We start from the raw sequence: 12,542 nt of genomic DNA, 5'->3' as shown, positions 1-12,542 counted from the left end.
CGGTCATTGACCGAGAATTTCGAAAACTTCGTTTGTGCAATCGAGGAATCAAAGAGTCTGGAAGAGATGACCGTTGATGATCTTGATGGTTCTCTTGAAGCACATGAGAAACGGAAGAATAAGAAAAAACAAGAGTTGCTCGAAGAAGCCTTACAAGCCAAGGAAACCATCAAGAATGACAGAGTAATGTATGCACAACACAATCGAGGAAGGGGACGCGGTCGTGGAGGTCGTGGTCATGGCCGCAGCGGAGGCCGGGGACGTGGAAACAATTATGAAGAAAAGGATCAGTCAAGCCAACAATATTGGCGTGGGCAAGGACGTGGTCGTGGGAGAGGCGGCCGGTCAAATCATCCAACTGTTGAATGCTACAACTGCGGAAAGCATGGGCACTACGTAAAAGAGTGCAAATCAAACGACAAATGTTACAACTGCGGAAAATATGGGCACTATGCAAAAGAGTGCTATTCTGAAAAAAGGATAGAAAAGAACGCGAATTTGGTCGCGGAAGAGGAGACAAGAGAAGTCAGTGTTCTCATGATGGCCTATAAAGACACCACTTCTGACAAGGAGACTTTGTGGTATCTCGATACTGGAGCCAGCAATCATATGTGCGGGAACAAGAATTTTTTTGTGGAGATACAAGAAATAAAGAATGGGCACGTGTCATTTGGGGATGAATCGAAGGTTCAAGTAAAGGGCTGAGGTAGAATATGTTTCTCACTAGACGATGGCAAAGAAGGGTCAATTGAAAATGTATACTTTGTCCCTAACTTGAAGAGTAACATTATTAGCTTGGGGCAATTATTGGAGAAGGGATACTCAGTACTCATGAAAGACCGAATGTTGCATTTAAAGAACGAAAAAGGAAGGTTGCTTACACAAGTTGAGATGGCCAATAATCGAACGTTCAAACTCAACTTGAGAAACGTTCGAGAACAATGTCTACAAGTCAAAATGGTGGATAAAGCCTCGTTGTGGCACTTACGATTCGGACACCTGCACTACGGAGGCCTATAGGAGTTAGCAAAGAAGGAAATGGTTCATGGGCTACCAGACATAGATTACACCAAGAAATTTTGCGAGGGATGTGTACTCGGAAAACAAGCAAGGAACTAATTACCAAAGAAGGCGAAATATAGTGCAAGGAAGTCTCTCGAACTATTTCACACCGATATATGCGGCCCAATCACAACTAAGTCATACAGTGAGAAGAGGTACTTTATTACATTCATTAATGACTACACAAGGAAGACTTGGGTTTATTTTTTGAAAGAAAAATCGGAAGCATTCGAGGCATTCAAGAAATTCAAGGTATTAGTGGAGAAGACGACTGGTTTTTTCATCAAGACCATACAGTCAGATAGAGGAGGAGAGTACATGTCAACCGCTTTCACAGTCTATTACGAGGAACAAGGGATCAAAAGATTCTTAACGGCGCCCTACTCACCTCAGCAAAATGGCGTGGCCGAGAGGAAAAATCGGACTATCATCGACATGGTTTGGTCTATGATGAAGAGCAAAAACATGCCGAAAGAGTTTTGGGCAGAAGCGGTGCAATGTGCCGTGTATGTCCAAAATTGATGCCCGCACACAAAATTGGAGGATCTAGCACCACAAGAAGCTTGGAGCGGACAAAAACCGACCATATCGCATTTAAAGGTATTTGGTAGTGTGGCCTACGCGCATATACCATATCAAAGAAGAACCAAACTAGATGATAAAAGCAAAACATACATCTTCATCGGATATGACGAGAAAACGAAGGCCTTTAAGTTATTTGACCCAATTGAAAAGAAGATGGTCGTAAGCCGAGATGTGCAGGTGAATGAAGAAAGTGCTTGGGACTGGAACAACCAAAAGGAGGAATTTCAACAGGAAGAAAAAGGAGAGTCATCAACCACTAAACCGATATTAGCACCAACAACCTCTCAAACATCTGATGATGAAGAAGAGCCCAGACAACCGAAGATGCGAAGTTTACAAGACTTATACGAGTCAACAAGTGAAGCACACTTGGTGTGTCTTTTGGCAGATGCAGAGAACATCATTTTTGAAGAGGCAATGAGAGATAAGAAATGGAAAGATGCGATGGATGAAGAGATACGGGCAATCGAAAGAAATGAAACTTGGGAGTTGGCGGAGTTGCCGGATGGATGTCGAGCTATCGGAGTGAAATGGGTGTACAAGAAAAAAGATGAATGCCCTAGGTGAGATAGAAAGGTACAAGGAACGCCTTGTTGCAAAAAGGTATAGACAAAAAGCTGGGATCGACTACGATGAAGTCTTTGCCCCAATGGAAAGAATGGAGACAATCCGGCTTCTTTTATCCCAAGCGGCACATTTCAAATGGTCGATCTATCAGATTGATGTGAAATCATCATTTTTAAATGGTGTGCTTGAAGAGGGAGTATTTGTGGAGCAACCACCAGGGTACACGAAAGTCGGGAAGGAGAGTAAAGCGTTGAAGCTAAAAAAGGCGCTATATGGGCTAAAGCAAGCGCCTTGAGCATGGAACACCCGAATTGACACCTACTTCAAGAAGAACGGATTCATACAATGTCCATACGAACATGCATTGTACGCAAAGAAAGACGAAGGTAACCTGTTGTTAGTAGCTCTCTATATTGATGATCTTATATTCATGGGGAATAATGATAAGATGATACAAGACTTTAAAATCGCTATGACTCGGGAGTTCAAAATGACAGATTTGGGGCTAATGCAATATTTCCTTGGTCTTGAGGTTAGACAGAGAAAATCTGGAATATTTGTGTCCCAAGAGGCATATGCAAAAGACATTCTGAAAAAGAATAAGATGGAAAAATGCAACCCAGTAGCAACACCAATGGAACTCGGAACAAAACTCTCTAAATTTGAGGGAGGAGATCGTATGGATGCCAGCAAATATCGAAGTTTAGTCGGAAGTCTACGATATCTCACATGCACAAGGCCTGACATTGCGTATAGTATCGGCATAGTAAGCCGATTCATGGAGGAACCGAACTACACGCATTTAAAGGCTATTAGAAGAATTCTTCGATACATCCGAGGAACGTCGTCACTCGGGTTACTATACTCCGAGACAAAGGAATACAAGTTGATCGGTTATTCCGATAGTGATTGGTGTGGAGATATAGATGATCGAAAAAGTACATCTATATATGTGTTTTATATGGGAGACACAGCTTTTACATGGCTCTCAAAGAAGCAGCCAATAGTGACATTGTCAACATGTGAGGCAGAGTATGTGGCAGCATCCTGGTGTGTGTGTCACGCAATATGGATAAGAAGTCTACTGAACGAACTACAAATCCAGCAACACGAAGCAACTGAAATACGAGTCGACAACAAATCAGCAATTGAGTTGGCAAGGAATCTGGTGCATCATGAGAGGATCAAGCATATCGATGTTTGTTTCCATTTTATATGGGAACATGTGAAGGAAGGTAATGTGCGATTAAGTCATGTTGCGAGTCGTGATCAAGTGGCGGATATTTTTACAAAGGCGCTACCAACTGTGTTGTTCAAAAATTTCAAGAGGATGATCGGAATGAAAGATGGAAAAGATTTGAGTTTAAGGGAGGAATTTGTTACACAATAAACTCAAATAACGGTCAGCCATATTTTAAATAATAAATTGAATGTCTTTTAAGTTTAGTCTTTAATGGTGAAGATCTCAAACATTTCAAACGTTTTAGCAGTTTTAGTAATCAGGGGTCAACCTTAATTGTTGTTGTTACAGTTTTTGTCTTTAATATTTGTTTTTATTTCTTGTACGTTTTATTTTCTGTTAAGAGACTATAAATAAAGGTGTGTGTGCTGAATATGAAGTAAGAGAGAAAAGAATAATAAAAAAGTTTGTTTCAGTCTTATAGAAGAAATCCTCAAGAGTCTTTCTATCTCCTCTTCCTCCAAAAGTTTATTTTTTCTCAAAATCTACTTAAGCAATACACAGACAAAAGTGGAGGTATTGAATTCTCAATTTGAATTTAAATTGCCTATTGAAGTAGAGGAAAAACTGTATAGAGGAATGGGAAAATGTACTTGTGCGAAACTATATAGGGAAAAACAGAGTATCCTTCTCAATTACTAAAGATGCACTGTTGAAGCAATGGGAAGGAAAGGGGTTGGAGAAAATTTCAGCAAATATCCATGATTTATATTTCCTTAAATTTATGAAGGGATCTAATTTGGAGGAAATTCTAGAAAATTGGCATACATATATAGGATTCAACTGTATGAAATTGAAAAAATGGTCTGAAGACTTGAACCTATTGAGTAAGCCAAAAGAAATTGCACATATATGGTTCAAACTCTGGAATATACTTGTACATATGTACAATTCTGAAGTACTTGTCATTTTGCAGGTTTATTGGGTAGACCATTATATATGGATTCAATTACTGAAGGATGAGAGAACCTATCATATGCTAGAATTCGGATTGAGGTGCATCCTAGAAGAACGCTGCCGAAAAGTATGACCGTAGTAGACAGAAAAGGAAAACCTACTTTTATGAAAATCACTTATGAGTGGAGGTCAGACATATGCTCTTTATAAAATACCTTTCAACATGCAAATCCAAAATGTGATTTGTCTAAAGAAGATCAGAAAACTCATAAAGGCCAGAAAGTAAAGATGCAGGAAAATGAAAAAGATTTTCATATTTTCAAAGAGAAAAATATGGTTAAAGAACATGAATTTGAAGATAAAGAAAATTTTGTACAAGAAGAAAGCAGTACGAAAAAGGAGGTGGAACCTCAACCTAATCATGTTGAAGAGATAGTTGAGGATTCTTAATCAAATCAAGTTGAAGTGGTTGCTGATGAAAATAAAGAGGAAGATACTCAGGTTTGATAGGATCGACTTTATCGATAGAGACGGGGGTCTGGCTAAGGATGAAGGCTTATGAAAAACGGTTTGAAAGAAATCCTGTTAGAGATTTCTTTCGTTTTCTATTCTACGCAAACACTTGTAAACACTTGAAACAGATTCAGGCGGAATTTTTTACTTGGGTTTGAAACTCAAGATGAAATATGAAAAGATGACATAAATGAAAGAACACAACAGTTTGTTTATGGATGTTCGGAGAAACTCTCCTACGTCACCCGTTCTTCCAACCACCGGAAGGATTCACTATAATATGATTCAAATCAAATATAGTTTACACGCACATAGCTCACTATTGAACAGAACACTTTCTATTCAATTACAAGATGAAGAATATCACTCAGCTAAAGGTGTTTTTGATTCTAGCTCTCTCTTGATTCACACACAATACAATCAGAAAGAAGCTTCACAGTATGAATTCAGTAAACAACATGATTGAGTAGTTTCTCTCTCTGCAAAATCAGATTGCTTGTTCGTTCTCTAAGGCCTAAGTTTGTAAGACAGATTGTCCGTTGTCCTTGAGATTTGTTAAATACTGAGCAGGAGCTAACGGTCGAATCTTTTAGAATGATACGTGGCACTCTTCTACTAGAAAGCCTCCATTCTACACAGCAGGTTCTGAGCACAAGGATTGTGGCCGTACATCACTAGTAGTGCGCCGAATATTCCATCAGGGATGTACCTGCAAAACAAGTAATGTGAGGAAAATTCTCTTACGTGGCATTCCTTGGTTAGTTGCATATAACTATTGTACTAATCTTTACTAGAAAGTTAAGCAGGAGTAGGGTACAGCTATAGCACGTGGGTAGGTAAAATGCTAGTTTCAAGCATACTACTTAAACTGAGCATTAGACGTATTTCAGTTAGACGGATTGTAAAATCAATCTAATGAAATCACACATCTCCTTTTAATAAAAACGTCTATTAGACCGTCTGGTCTAATAAAATTAGACTCACGTCTAATTACAATAACCATTAGACTGCACGTCTAACTCCACTAAGTTAGACTGCACGTCTAATTCCGGTTCTACCTTAGACTTGTCTGAAGGAGTTAGATGCACGTCTAACTTTCATTAATTAGACTACACGTCTAATTATCCAATAACCATTAGACTGCACATCTAACTCCACTGAGTTACACTGCACGTCTAATTCCAGTTCTACCTCAGACTTGTCTGAAGGAGTTAGACGCACGTCTAACTTTCATTAATTAGACTACACGTCTAATTATCCAATAACCATTAGACTGTACTTCTAACTCCAGTGAGTTAGACTGGACGTCTAATTCCAGTTCTACCTCAGACTTGTCTAAAGGAGTTATAGGTACGTCTAACTTTCATTAATTAGACTACACGTGTAATTATCCAATAACCATTAGACTGCACGTCTAATTCCGGTTCTACCTCAGACTTGTCTGAAGGAGTTAGACGCACGTCTAACTTTCATTAATTAGACTACACGTCTAATTGCAAATATATTAGACTACACGTCTAACTCCGATGAATTAGACTGTACGTCTAATTCCGAAAATCTATTAGACCATCCGTCTAATTACAAGTCTATTAGACTACACGTCTAACTCCGATGAGTTAGACTGTATGTCTAATTTTGAATATAATAGACTTACGTCTAATTCTATGTAAATTAGACTTACGTCTAATTCCGTGTAAATTAGACTTACGTCTAATTCCGTGTATGTATTTGACCATCCGTCTAATTACACGTCTATTAGACTACACGTCTAACTCCGATGAGTTAGATTGTACGTCTAATTCTATGCATTCATTAGACTACACGTCTAACTCCGATGAGTTAGACTGTACGTCTAATTCTATGCATTCATTAGACTACACGTCTAACTCTGATGAGTTAGACTGTACGTCTAATTCTATGCATTCATTAGACTACACGTCTAACTCCGATGAGTTAGACTGTACGTCTAATTCTATGCATTCATTAGACTACACGTCTAACTCCGATGAGTTAGACTGTACGTCTAATTCTATGCATTGAATGCCTAAATCGGTCTAATGACCCTTATTAGAACCAAGTCTTATGAAATATTGTTTCAATACACTTGCATCAAAACTCATAAGTTATTTCATCATCAATATCTCAGTGGTTAAATTATTTCAACACTTAGTCAAAATAATTTGACCCAACAATTTACCTCTTTTTGATGAAGAAATTGGAAACCTGTATACATATACCAAAATATGCATTCAACATATAAATAAACAAAACCCTTGTTCACTTACATCATACATCCAAAACCAGTATTCGAAAAACCATCAAAGAAATAATTTTTGATAGAGTTAAATAATGTAGAAGAAAAGAGATCATTGTTCTTCCCTTTTAACTCGAGGATCGGTTGGACTCATTTCTTGACCGGGAAGCATGTTGAGATAAGTAGGATAGCCGCGACCACCACGACTGCTTCCACTTGATCTTCCATCACGTTCACCACCATTGGTACGTCCACCTTGATCAACATTGGATAGCCTACTCCGGCCACCACCACTTCGACCTCCACGCTCACCACCGCTTCGACCTCCACCTCTCTTGGTTGACCTAGGATTGTCATCGGTGCTTGGAGCTCTCCTGGATCTTATGCCGGTTGACACACCATCGTTTCTTCTACTTGACTCACCTTGAGCTGGTTGAGGTTGAGCACATTCAGCATTGGCCTTTGCGTCCTCCTTTGCTTGAAACTTCCTTGCAATGGAGTAAGCAAACTCTTGTCGTTTATTGTCATTTCTACTTAAACAACCCTGAATTTCCACCATCTGATTCTTCACTAGACAAAATTCTTCTAAGGTCTCCTTGTGACGTTCATCATTGAATTGCCTTTCAATGTCCAGTAATTCAGTTTGACGGCTAAAGAGTTGCTTTTCAAACTTTGAGAAGTTTAGATTTGCGACATGGGTCTCATATGTGTTCTTCTTCAAAGTAGTGTCCAATTCAGTAAGAACCTTGATAATCTTGTTAAAGCCCTCTCTTTCTTCTTCCTTCGAGTTCATGGCCTGTGTCATGGTCTTCTGAATCGATGAGAGCATAGACCTCATAGATCTTAACACCTTGTTTCCTCCGGCAGAAGACTCTTCATGAGATGAGATCTCTTCAAACTCTGCTGCCATGCTCTGAATTGGCTCAAACATTGTGTGAATCTGCAAGGATTGCTCCGGTTGATTCATTTCAGCTTTCCTAGTAGCTTCATCTCGCTCTTCTTCTGCTATTTCATCTTCAGCTCTCTGAAATCTCTCATACAGATTTCCAGAGTAATGGATAGGAATATTGATGTTTTCGTGAACATTTCCCACAATGGTGTCGGGAAATAGACAGGGCTTCTTATATGTAGCATTTTGATCCTGTTCCTCCTCAGATGAGGAACTCCCTTCTTCAACATTTCTGGCTGAGTAACCTCGGCCACTTTCTCTTGAACAACCTTTGTTCTCGCAACAGGGGTTAACATCTCATTTTCTTCCGTAGGAGCTTGAACAGCCTCCTCAATCACATCTTCTATAAGAACTTCTTCTTCATTTATCTCAAGATCTTGTTTAGGCTCTTGGACAATCACTTCTTCTTCTTCTTCATTCGGAATCTCTTGAATAGGTTGATCCAGAATGCGTCTCTTGAATAGGTTGATCAAGAGAGCAGCATCTAGCTCATCAGCATCATTCTCAGTATCTGGAATATCCATAACTTCATCATCATTGAGAGGTTCTGCGCTAGAGCAATCGGCGCCATGAATGTGTCGAGAAGCTACAGAGACATAATTGTCCAGAATGTCGTTTAGCTTCTTCAAAACCTTCATTTCCACTTCAGATCCTTTCTCAGCAGGATTGAAGTTAGCCTTTCTGGCTTCGAAGATTGGGAAAAGAGCTTTTCCATACAAACAAGCTTCCACTAAATCTTTTCTCTTCAGAGCCTCAGCAACCTTTGAAGTTCTTGCCCATTTCAGAACTTTCTTTTCGTTTGCTACCCGCTTCTTCCATTCTTTCGTTATAGCAGAGTTTGACAAAGATTCATTATACTTGGATATAGTCTCTCCATGGACCAAGATTCATATATCTCTAGTTTCTCAGTCGTAATAACTTTAACTTGCTCTAGAATGAGGTCAACGATCCCTGTTGCATCCGATACCTTTTCAGGAGCTTCAGTTGCGATTTTCTTGCCTTTTCCAACAACCTCTATGGGTTTTGGAGTAGGTCTCGGTTCACTGATCATGATTCCACATGTCTGTCTTCTAGAACGCATCAGTTCAAACGCAGATTGAGGTTTATTACAGAGCTCGGCAGGAAGCTCATATGAACAACTTTCCCATCTACCAATGAATCTTTAAGAACTGGAACGGTGGGTTCACCAGCCAAAAGGGTAAGAACAATACCTTGTTATGGTTGAGATGACTCTGTAGCACCGGCGGCTACAAGATCAGGTTGAACAACAGGATACTCAATCCTGTCAATAGTTTCATCATTTGGACCGGATGACTCAACAGTAGGCCCTTCAGCAGATTCTCTCAACGGAGAAAACACGGATTCAACTTGTTCCACAATAGGAACATCAAACTTAGGCACAGAGGCCAGAGATTTAGGGGGTGCTTGGTTCAAATAAAGGAATGAGAATAGGATTGTGATTGATAGATGTGTGGAATAGGAATGGGTATGATTGATAGAAGTGTAGTGTTTGGTTAAGAGAAAAGTCATAAATATAATTTTGTTATTAAAATTATGATTAATTTTATTTTTATTTTATTAAATTAAAAATATAAAATATTATTATTTTTATAATATAATTATTTAAAATATATAAAATATTTAAGTGACAATTGAATAAAATATAAACATCTAATATTTTTTCATTATTAATTATATTTTTTTTAAATAAAAATACTTATAACAAAAAAATGTTGAATATTTCAATTTTTTATTAATTATAAAAAATAATTATTTATTAATTATAATTAATATAAGACAAAGTCTTTCAAATATTATATAATTTAAATTAAATATAATATATTATAACATGGTATAATTTTTTTAATAATAATTTTTATTAAAATATTTCATATTTAATTTTTTAATATTTTTTTATATAAAATTGTTATTTTATTTTTAGTTTTATATTTTTATATTTTAATTAATTTATTTTAATTTTATTATTAATATATAATATTTAAAATTAATTATATAAAATTAATTATATTATTATCACTTAAATTTTATTTTAAATGATTCCTTAATATTATTTAAATAATTAAAATTATATATTTATAAATAAATAAAATTTATTATTATATTAATTATAAAATAAATTATAAAATATATATATATATATATATATAATATTATAATTATAATTATAATTATAAGAGAGAAAATAGGAGAGTGGAGATGGGAGAGAGAGTGTATCGCTAAGGAATGAGATTCATTCCTCCCAATTTAGAGAGGATTGGAATCAAATCAATATCCTGGAATCAAAACCACAAACCAAACATCTCGTTTAATTCCCTTTTATCATTCTTGAGTACAAAAACCACGTACCAAGCATGCCCTTAGAAGAATTTACCTTTACAGATTTAGACGTGCGGGGCGCCTTTGTCTTCTTCTCCTTTGAGACACAGGATCTCGAAGGCTTCCTCAAAATTGTTGAGGGAGTAGATATTGAGGACATTGGAGTTGCAGCAAGTACGCCTGGACCTTGCCTCAACCTTGAATCGACAGATTCAGAGTCCTTCTTGTTTGAACTCTTCAAACTGGAGGAACTGGCCTCCGACTCATTCACCGTTTTCGTTCTCTTTGCCCCTGTTAACATAATAGAAATAGAAGGCTTGGATCCGGTAGAAGGCTTTCCACATGTTTGGAAACTTGATGCACTAGATGCATATTCAAGGTTGTTCTTCAACCTCATCAGTGTGTTAGCCACTATAAGGGGCAGTATATACTCTTGGAGAGTTGATTTGCACAGGTTCACCAACAGGAACCCCCAAATGCTTCAACAGATGACTCAGTTGAGCCGCAAACGTTATGCTTTCCTTGTTCGTCTGACAGATAGAAAAGCACAAGTTCTGGAAAAGGGTATGAGCCCAGTTTACCTGGATTCCCTTTGAGATAGCACACATATAGTCAAAACGGTCTTGACTATAGAGATGGAAAGAGGCAGATTTCCCTTGTAATGCCTTTGCCACCACGTCGTTCAGTAGAATGAAATGCGGTTTAAACACCTTTTTGGGTCCATTAACATGGATTATCGAACCATCGTCAGAAAATGTTCTCTTCATCTCCTCCATGATTTCTGAAGATAGGATCAGGTCGAATAAATGTCCCTCCGTAGGAAGTTCAAAGAACTCCGCATAAACTGCTTCATCGAAAGAGAACTCCATTCCGTTGACGGTTGCTACGATGGATTCACCCACCATAGTTGTCGTTTTGAAGAACTCGCGAACTTCGTTTTGGTAGAATATGAACGGTCCGCCTAGATACTTTCTTAACCCAGAATATTCTAGAGTTTGGAACATTTCCACCACCTCTGGTTGATCGAACATGTATACAGATGGAAAGTTGATAGGATCGGCTTTATCGATAGAGACGGGGGTCTGGCTAAGGATGAAGGCTTATGAAAAAAAATTTGAATGAAATCCTGTTAAGGATTTAATTCGCTTTCTATTCTACGCAAACTTGTGTAAACACTTGAAACAGATTCAAGGCGGAATTGTTTACTTGTGTTTGAAGCACAAAAAAAAGAGATGTGAAAAGATGACAGAAAATGAAGAACACAACAGTTTGTTTATGGATGTTCGGGGAAACTCTCCTACGTCACCCCTTCTTCCAACCACCGGAAGGATTCACTATATGATGAGAATCAAATACAGTTTACACACACTTAGCTCACTATTGAACAGAACACTTTCTATTCAATTACAAGAAGATGAAGAATATCACTCAGCTAATGGTGTTTTGATTATATCTCTCTCTCGATTTACACACAGTACAATCAGAAAGAAACTTCAAGAAAATAAGTTAAGCAAGATGATTGAGTAGTCTCTCTCTGCAAAATCAGAATGCTTGTTCGCTCAGAAATTAACTTGGTTGCTTGTAAAGCCGATACTTCGTAAGACTGATTCAAGGTCCTTCGTTCGTTGCTCAAATGATTGGTTAAATACTGATCAGGAGCTAACGGTCGAATCTTGAAGAATGAAACGTGGCGCTCTTCCATTGGAAAGCCTCCATTATACACAACAGACTCTGAGCACAAGGATCGTGGCCGTACCGAACTAGTAGTGCGCCGAATATTCCATCAGGGATGTACCTACAAAACGGGTAATGTGAGGGAAATTCTCTTACGTGGCATTCCTTGATTGGATGCATATAGCTGTTGTACTAATCTTCACAGGAAAGTGGAGCAGAAATAGGGTACAGCTATAGCACGTGGGTAGGAGAAATGCCAGATTCAAGCGTACTACTTGAATCAGAGCATTAGACGTATTTCAGTTAGACGGATCAGTCTAATGAAATAAGTCAACTTCTTCTGATGAAAAACGTCTATTAGACCGCCTGGTCTAATGTACTTAGACTCGCGTCTAATATCAATAACCATTAGACGGGTACGTCTAACTCTACTGAGTTAGACTACCACGTCTAATTCCGGTTTT

The sequence above is a fragment of the Impatiens glandulifera genome, chromosome 7, assembly GCF_907164915.1.
Source record: "Impatiens glandulifera chromosome 7, dImpGla2.1, whole genome shotgun sequence".
Classification (NCBI taxonomy): Eukaryota; Viridiplantae; Streptophyta; class Magnoliopsida; order Ericales; family Balsaminaceae; genus Impatiens; species Impatiens glandulifera.
The sequence above is the reverse complement of the archived record's forward strand: the minus strand, read 5'-3'. Positions refer to the sequence as shown.